Source organism: Miscanthus floridulus, chromosome 3 (genome assembly GCF_019320115.1).
Source record: "Miscanthus floridulus cultivar M001 chromosome 3, ASM1932011v1, whole genome shotgun sequence".
In the NCBI taxonomy this organism is placed as follows: domain Eukaryota; kingdom Viridiplantae; phylum Streptophyta; class Magnoliopsida; order Poales; family Poaceae; genus Miscanthus; species Miscanthus floridulus.
In genome coordinates this window covers 86604847-86611792 of record NC_089582.1, presented here as the reverse complement: position 1 = coordinate 86611792, position 6946 = coordinate 86604847, and the positions used below count along the sequence as shown (strand labels likewise).

Below are 6946 nucleotides of genomic sequence, written 5' to 3'. Positions count from 1 at the left end.
CGCAGACCGTAGGGTTGAGCCTGGTAATTCTCCATCAAGGCTTCGCACTCGGAGAGCCGGAGACTCGTAGCGGGGGCTGGTCGGCGACGAACGGAGCGCCCTTCAGGAGTAGACGTGACCACGAGATCCGTACTGAGTCGTGCAGGACAACTGGCCTGAGCTGATCGGGTAGATCTGTTGTGGGTAGTGGTTACCTGCTCGGTAGGTTGATTTTGAATCGAATCTACCAGAGCTAGGGTTTCAGCAAGCTTGGTGCCGACCCGATCGATGGAGTCGAGCAGGTTGGTGTTGTCGATCTGCCTCCCTTTGTAGCGAGGAAGCGAACGACGGGTTGTCGGCGTGACTGAAGACGATGCTGGTGTTGCCGGAGCCAGATCCAATGTGGTCGGAGCCGTAGCTGATGCTGGTGAAGTAGTGGTCGACGCAGATTGGATCTGCGCCTCCTCCGTGGTCATGGCGATGAAGTTGTCGGAGACAGTGGTCCAGGTGATCTGACCGATGATGAATGTAAGGCCGTTCGGTGTAGCCATAGAACCGAGGATGATGACCATCTTGTTCGTCTGGGAAGCAGTACGCACACCCTCTACCTGGCGCGCCACTGTCGACGAAATATGGTCGGCAGTCTACCTAGAGGTATGCCCAAGGTAGTAGATTATCAGCAGACAGGTGCGCAAGCTACGAACGAAATGGTGACGCAAGACAGACACGAGGTTTTATCCAGGTTCGGCCGCCGTGAGGGCGTAATACCTACGTCCTGCGTCTCATTGTATTGCTGTATGTAAATGAGATGATGATCTTTGAGAGGGGTTCCCTGCCTGCCTTATATAGTCTGGGGGACAGAGTTACAGATCTGGAAACTAATCCCAATTGGTTACAATTGCCATAGGTGGCCGTATAAGGATTCTTATTCTAACCGACCAGGATCTTGCTTGATCTCCAAGTTTGCTTTTCTTGTATATCTTTGTTTTCTTTTCTTGAGCACAAACAGTTGGACAGGATCAAATTGTGTCCGTGTCTTGCATTGGGCATTGAAGATGGATGACTTGTTTTTTTGTTCAGGAAAATAACTGAACTGTAAGAACCCATCAAAACGAGTCAAGAGATCAGGAAAACAACTGAACCCAGCAACCCAGGTCTCAGGAAAGAAAACAAATTATCCAGAAAGAACAGTTGTAACAAAGTGTTGAGCCTTCTTTTTTTTTCTCAAAAACGCAGGAGAACTGCGCTTCATTATATTAAGAAGAAAAAAAGGGGGAGAGACCCTAGTTACAACACACACCACACCACTCCAAAATAAAAGTACAAACGCACCTGTGGAAACAAAGAGGCAACCAAGACTAGACGTCCTCCAGACTACAGGGCTACAGGGGGAGGGGGAGGCTGGGAAGCCAAGAAAGATAGCCCCTGAGCCCCCGCCACAGCCCAAAGCCGACTCTCTTCTAGAGCAAAACCCAAAACACCACCCAAGCTGGGAGTAGCTCAGTCAAAAACACACCTACTTCGGTGAGCCTTCTTATCTCATAATGCACAGAAAACCTAATAGGATAACATTAACAAATTACTCCCTTCAATTTCTAAAAGGGAAGGGCAGACCCAATGCTGGAGGCTCCCACATGAGTGGGGTCTGGGGAAGGGAAAAACCGAGGCAAGCCTTCTTACTCCCTTCAATTTCTAAAAGGGAAAGTAAGAATTTTCATGCACATGAGCTGCAAAGATGCAAATGTGATATGATAAATCCAAAGAGCAGTTGTACTCAATCAATACACACGGAAGGGTTTAATTAACATGTAACAAAAGCCTCTGATCATACCTGAAGGAGATGAATAGACTTTAGTTGCTTTATGATGTTCTCGGCATTCATTTCTGCCGAAACGGACCCATGTGTTGCAGACTCAACCATGTGAAGTGAAATCCACTGCTGAATAAGTTTTCTCTTATGTATACTAGATCCTTTAGGGAAGACTGAGCAATATGCAAAACACAATCTCAGACCATGAGGTATATTATAGAACATTAGCCTGAAGGGAGCAAACAAAGTCAACTCCTTGCTTAGAGTAGTTGCATAATCCTCCTCTAATTTCCACAAATCTTTGCCCCTAGCATTTTCCCAAACGGCACGCTGATCCCATCCACCATTACGTACAATAGAACCCAGGAAATCAGCAACAAGAGGTATGCCTTCACACCTTGAAATAATTTCCTTTCTGTATCTAGGGAAGAGTGAATTATGACCACGCAATGCGCTCACAAAGATATCCGAGCAATAATCACCTTCAAGCATAGGAGCCAATCTGTACAATGGAACAGTGGACATGTGTTGAGCAATTTGATCATTGTGGGTGGTCACAATGATTACACTTTCTGTCTCCACAGTACAACTTGTGAACATCTGTTTCAGAGAACACACGTCATCATCTGAGCCCCACAAGCCATCTAGTATGATGAGGCATCTTTCTCTTTTAAGTATCTCATGAACCTTAGTTGTAATTTCCTGCATTGTGTAATCAGCATTTGGTCGTTCCTGGCCCGCCAAAAGACCCTGTGAAATTACTTGTCTCGCAATTCTTTTGATATCAACTCTGGAACAAGACTTGTGTACATAAACCCAAATTCTACGAGTGAATCAGCTCCCACTATCCAAGTGATTGAATACTAGGCGCGCAAGACATGTCTTCCCAACACCTACAGGCCCAACTATGGCGATAATACATAGTCGTTTTGCATGTTCCTTTATAGTATCCACAATAGCCTCCAGATCGTTCACCCTACCAATGACTGGATCAGGGCCATCATATGATGTTGTCTCTTTTTCAGCAGAAAACCTTGACTCTAAATCAATACCAGTACGTCCACTACCATATCGCCCATTTAACTTGATGGCTGAATTCAGCTTCTTTGTCTCCGATATCATCCTTTTAACTGTCCAGGCTCTAGCTGCAATTGGATTTGAATACGAACAGAGCAATGATGACTGTGGTTTTTATAGAAAAAAATGGCAGCTAGACATGTCAAATAGTTGTAGTTATTTGAAATTCACTCAATTTATTGAGAAATCAAGAGCCAATTAGCAGTTTCTCCACTATTTACTGTTATTTTTAGGTTTAGTACGTTGGGTATTGATTTGTTAAACTAAGTGATTCAGTGGGGTTTGTGATAAGAATTATTACAATGAAAAAACAGCAAATATGGACAAAGCTAAAACAAACTTGCGGTATATTTCTTTCTGCGAGTAGACAGCTAGGGAACATTATTCCCATTCAGAGAAATGAAAAGAACATGAATCAAATGGCATCAGAGTAGTGCCTACAACCTAGCCATTCCAATGTCCTAATGAGGGGAACACGAAAAGGATTATATGTTCTTAGACCATCAACAAACTTGTTAAATAAGATTATTTTGGAGGTCTAGCTGCAAGTTAATTAATAACTTATTCCTCAGAAGAAAAATCCCCTAAAAACAGCCTTCCCCCGCCCCCCCCCCCCCCCCTAAATAGCCTTCTTTCCCTAAATAAAGGAGAGAGAACCCCTCTCTTCTATGCCTAAAGAATAGAAGACAAGTTTAGATAATCTATTGCAGCAGCAGTGCTCTCCTATATGCTGAAATGATTTTGAGATTATCTACTACAACTTGAGATGAAATATAAGAGAGAAGTTGCTCTTACCTTGTGGGCACAGGTGCTCTCATGGTAGAGCTCTTCGGAGCAGACAAACTCATCAATGGTGTCTTCGATCTCAAAAGCCAGCTGCTTTGCATCTCGATGCCAACTTTGCGCCAGCACGGCTTGGCCGTCGTCAGCAACCTCGATGCCAAATAACCACTTGTCTTTTTCCTTGAGCTGGGCTTCAAGGCAGAGAAGTTCCTTCTCCAAATCTTCCAGATCATCTCTGAAGGCGCAAAACAAGCTACAACAATATGGCTTCAAGGTAGCAAAGCTGCAGCTGGCGATCTTTTGAGCTACCATCTTCGCCACAGCGATGGCCACAAGAGTCTCAATGGCAACCATGGCGTCGTATCTTTCCACGTCTACGTCACCAGAGAAGGCCCGTCATCTGCCTAGGCCTAGATGCCATGACTCATGGTCACAGGGGAAGAGATCGAGAGAAAGAACCGAGGGGAAAGCTATAGATCTGCATCTCGCGGCCACTCGCGCCCCTTTCCAACTTGTTTCTCGTGGTAGTTCTTTCAATGGCCCAATGCTCTTTTTCTAGGGGTCTGTTTGGTTCGAGGGACCGAGTGGAATGGGAATGGGACAGGTCCACCGGGAGTCAAAGAGAAACTGAAAACATCCCACCAAAGAATATACCTGGCATATTTGCACAAACCGGGGGTGAGCTTGCCCTAGAAAAAAAAAGCGTGGACGGGGGCGTCCCACTACGATGGTGTGAGCATCATCTTCATCGTGCAACGATTTCTCTCTCCTCCGATGTCGTTCTTTCTTCTTCGGCGCCGGTCAAGCGAAGTCGAGCAGTGAGATTCGGCGCGGGCCATCCGCCGCTACCGAGGTCCAGCGTGGGCGAGCTCCGCCCCAGTGCGGCGCGGCCCCAGCTTGAGGACCTCCTGCGCGACGCGGCGACCGGCGCGGCCCTAGAGCTTCGGGGAACCGGCCGTCTTCTTCCTCGTGAGATCTGGCTGCCTCGTCTTCTCCGCGCTTGAGCTTGCAGCTGCCTTGTCCGGGTGGCGCGGCGGGTTAGGAAAGGGCCGCGCGGTGCCTGCGGCCGAGCTCCGGGCTGCTGCTGTGCTGAGATCCAGGTGGCGCGGCACAGCCAAACTACGAGCAGCGAGCTCCGAGCACCGACAGGCATGGGGGAGGCAAGCGGCACAAGGCTTGAGGATTTTATTTATTTATTATGTATAATATAAAAGGAGAAAAGAGACGGATATATATATATATATAGTAAAAGGAAAAAAAGATTTACACATGGGTCCTGGTAGGTCCCACTACAACAGTAGCTAACGGCCTTAAATTTCTCGTTCATCCCATTCCTATTTATCCTTTGAACAAACACAAAATGGATTTATCATATTCCTTCTCAACCAAACAGAAAATAGAGTGATCCTGTCTCCATCCTACCTAGAAAATAGAGATAGGACTATCCCCTCCCACTTTGACTTCCAACCAAACACTAAGTTAGTCTCCTAGGTTGCTCCGTTTTTTACTGAAGAAGATTTGGGGACGGACAACGAGACCGGGTCACAGGAAAGATGGCGGAGCCACTCGCGCAAAAATAATTTTGGATGTAGCTGCACCGATTGCAATTGCAATTTGCACGGTTACTCGATTAATCTGAGTGGCAGTAGTTGGCAGAGTTAGGCCATTGAGTACCGTTTTAAGGACCCGTTTGGATTAAGAGCTAATGACTAGCTAGTTAAAAATTAGCCAAATTAGCTCCGGTGCATCTAGATATGAGGATTAATAGGTGAGCTAATTCTTTTAAACAAGTGTTTAATTAGGGTCTGTTTGGATTCTCAATTCTAACCTGTAAAGTCTGTAAAGGTTACAGCTAAACTTTAGAGCTAATTCAACTGATTCAACTGAACGACATGTCTGCCCCTGCATAGCCGTTAGCCTGGCACCGTACAGACGTGAGCTGGCTGTACCGTTTGCTTTGCATAGAATATGTTCCGATGATGCATGTTCATCAAAGAAGCCTTCAAACAACATGTGCCCTGTTGGTTTGGCTGACAAGACATGATTAAAAATACTATTGGTTGATTTATTGCGAGAGAAAAATATTGTGCGTTAGCTGAAAAAGTACGGCCAAACGAACAGAGCGATGAATTAAATACTTGGTAGTACGGTACATGTTCGTCCACATGCAGGCTTAAAAAAATTACAAGTGATGAGGACATCGCCACGCTGGACACATCGACGCCATGGTCTTCCCCAAGTTGCAATTCGTTTCCAACTCAGCTGCCACGTCGTCCTCGGATTCAGCAGACACGTCGTCACTGTTTCGGTCATAACTTCCTCATACGACATCGAAACGGGCCGTTCTTGGATGCGTTGGAAAGGGGACGACGACGCCGTCGTTTTGGATCTGGTCCCAGCTCCAGAAGGTCCGTGGATCATTCTGTGTGACCACGGCAAGGTGCTGCGTCACCTATTTGGGCCAACTTGGCCATGTATCGTGTCGGGCCTTAAGCCCAAGTTGTGGGCGCCCAACCCCTGGCCGTCCCCAACCCTAGGTCGAGTCTTAGACTATAAACACAGCCGCCGCCGCTGCTACACAATTGGGTTTTGTTTAGAGTTTAGTTTTCCATCGAGAAACTGAATCGTTCATTGTAACTGTGGTGACAAATCCTTTTGCAGTGATCCAGGGCCCCCGTTCTTGATCTCCTCCACTGTGTCGATTAGTCCTTTGGAACCGAGTTCTTGAACCCTCTATTGATATTCGCGTCATTCATATTTGCAATTTCAGATTGCGTGTTTTACCTTCTTGCTTGTGCTCTTCGATTCGCTTGCAGGAAAAGCCTTCTTGGCGAGGTCAATCAAGTTGTGCTTGGTTGATAACCAACGGAGCAGTGGTGTAACGGTTGCAGGGTTCGAATCGTGTCTGATTTGAAGCCGGATCGCCAACGTCGAGATCTCCACAAATCGAACTTACCGGCTACCTCTCGGAAGATCGGGCCTGTATTCATCAATTGGTATCAGATATTTCAGGTTTACCGCGAGGTATAATCTCGTTTGCCTTAGATTCATATTTGTTCATTACCTAGAGTCCACAAAAAGCCCAAAAATATTTCAATTTCCGCTGTCCTATCGCCCTTTGTGCCTTTGCAATTTCGTTTCAGATTCGTGTTGTTGAGTTTGTGTCCGTGGTCGAGTCTTGTTGCTGGTTTAGGATTGTGTTCGTGGTCGTAGTTCAATCGCCCGTTGCTGTGATTTTGTTTTCCGCCGCTATCCCATCCACCGTTCCCAAACAACAAGTCGAAGCCACCACATTAC

The 6946-nt window shown here is 46.4% G+C and overlaps 1 long non-coding RNA gene across 1 annotated transcript; it reads right to left on the bottom strand.

The window, feature by feature from the left end:
• Positions 1 to 1176: 1176 nt before the first annotated feature.
• On the bottom strand, positions 1177 to 4153 carry LOC136541861 (uncharacterized). The gene is made up of 3 exons (XR_010780518.1): positions 3662 to 4153; positions 1811 to 2934; positions 1177 to 1706 (listed from the first exon to the last, which is right to left on the bottom strand). It is a non-coding gene; the product is annotated as an uncharacterized lncRNA (long non-coding RNA).
• Positions 4154 to 6946: the final 2793 nt, after the last annotated feature.